This window comes from Pteropus vampyrus, unplaced genomic scaffold, assembly GCF_000151845.1.
Source record: "Pteropus vampyrus isolate Shadow unplaced genomic scaffold, Pvam_2.0 Scaffold106, whole genome shotgun sequence".
NCBI lineage: Eukaryota > Metazoa > Chordata > Mammalia > Chiroptera > Pteropodidae > Pteropus > Pteropus vampyrus.
In genome coordinates, this window is record NW_011888887.1 from 2,604,640 (window position 1) to 2,606,878 (window position 2,239).

Below are 2,239 nucleotides of genomic sequence, written 5' to 3' on the forward strand. Positions count from 1 at the left end.
CATAACTTTATTTCAGAATGAAAGCATATCAAATTACCTATACACACCAGATAGTTACTCTACCCAGTGAGTCAACCAACATCCCAGGCTATAAGCTATGGATGACTGTATAACGTCTGCACCCTTGGAGTCCCATCAACTTATCCATCATATACTTTTTGAATGATTGCACAGTGCCTACTGTATATGAAATGGTTCTAGACAGATCTGATGACCTAGATGAGAAAGAAAATAGGCTTTGCAGACAACTCTTTAGAAGGTTTGACACTAACGATACCAGAGAGATAAAGCAATAACTAGAGCAGTACCTAGTGTTGAGAGGTTAGCTTTCACAAGAGAGAAATTAGAAGAGGCTTAGCAATGGGAAATGATCCATTATAAAGGAGGAGATAAGATGATAAGAGATAAAACAACAAGGCCCTGGAGAAGATGAAATGGCAAGTACCTTAGGAGGGATTCTGTCTGCTGTGATGGGAAGAAATAAGGAAAGAGCTGATGGAAATGGATACAAATAAGTGGGTGTTTCTGGCAAGAAAGTGAAAGTTTCTTTCAAATTGTCTCTATTTTCCTTTAAGTGGAGCCTGGTTACCTGCTGAAGGGTAGAAGGAAAGTTGCAGGTGTTTAAAAAGCTACTAAGGATAACTTGAGAGAACTGAGGAAGCGATATTGCAAGATTCAAGGCCCATCAGCTTAGAGATCATTATTGGAGCCTGTGTGACTTTCCCACCACAGTGGCCAACCTCACCCAGCCTTCACTCAAACATACCATCAAACCTTAGGTGATACTGACCCCTTTTCCAAGAATGACTTTTATTTTAGGTCTGCCAACATTCAGAGATCTCCCTTTCTGAGCTTAATCACAGTGAGATGGAATTCCAAGAAACCTAGAGGCAAAGATTTACCAAAAGATTTTATGTACCTTTATCATCTATAAAGTACACTACCGAAAGAAACTACATTTACCTACAGATATCCACGTAGCTTTCATCCCTCTGGCTGTAGAGCAGCTGTCCCCTACCTTTTGGCACCAGGGATGGAGGCTCCTATGAGAATCTAATGCCTGATGATCTGAGGTGGAGCTGAAGCAGTGATACTAGGGCTGGGGAGCTGCTACAAATATAGATGAAGCTTTGCTCAGTTTCCTGCGGTGTGGCTGGGTTCCTAACAGGCCATGGACCAGACTGCTACCCAGTCGTGGCCTGAAGGTTGGGGACCCCTGCTGTAAAGAGATCTTTCACGGCCCCAGAGCTGCATTCCTACAGACAGGAGGTTAGGAGTAAAGGAGATTGCCTGAGGCCTTGTAACACATTCTTTGCCATCTCTACCAGGCCACACTTTGAACAAAAGGAGAAGGTGTACTAAGCTTTTTTATTACTTTTTGTCCAATCATGGACTCATTAGTTTCATATAAATTAAAAACTATGACCTAGCAATTCAACATAGGTATTTATCTAAGAAAAATGAAAGCATTTATGCACAAAAAGACTTGCACAAAAATATTTATAGCAGCTTTATTTGTGATCACCAAAATCTACAAAGAGCCCAGATGTCCATTAGTAGAGAATGCGTAAATAAACTGGTATACTCATTCGGTGAAATACTGCTCAGCAATTGAGAAAAAGAAGAAAGAAAACGTCATGGATGAATCTCAAAAACTTAAGCTGAATCAGACTCTGAAGTCGGAGCCCCAGCATCTCTACCTGATTTTAACAAGCAACGCATGCGATTACTGCAGAGACAGCCTGACACTATGCAAGCCTATCAGAACTACATGTAAATCTAACTTCTTGTTTCAGAGATGAGGCAAGTGACTGAGACTTTTGAAGTGGTTTCCAAAACTCACAGCACTAGTTCTTAACTTAGAATTCCAGATTCTTTCAGCCACAAGGAGGTGGCTGTTTTTCTCTTTACCACAGCATGTAGCAGAGGATCTTATATATTTTAGTAATAATAAAGTAAGCTACTACTACCGTCACCAGAGCTGTTATGAGTATTAGAATTCATAACCCGAAGTAATAACTCTGATAATATTCTAAATATTCAGGAAACAGAATTATGAGTAAGTTATAAATTGCTATTTAGAGATAATTATAGCACTTGATGGCTTCATTAGAAAAAGGAAAACAGCCTGAACAGCTAGAATCTGGCCTGGAACTATTACCTAGGCCTTGGTGTCACTGGTATTCTCAGCTAGGTCTGAGTGTTCTATTGAACATAAACAATCTTACAAAACATCAAC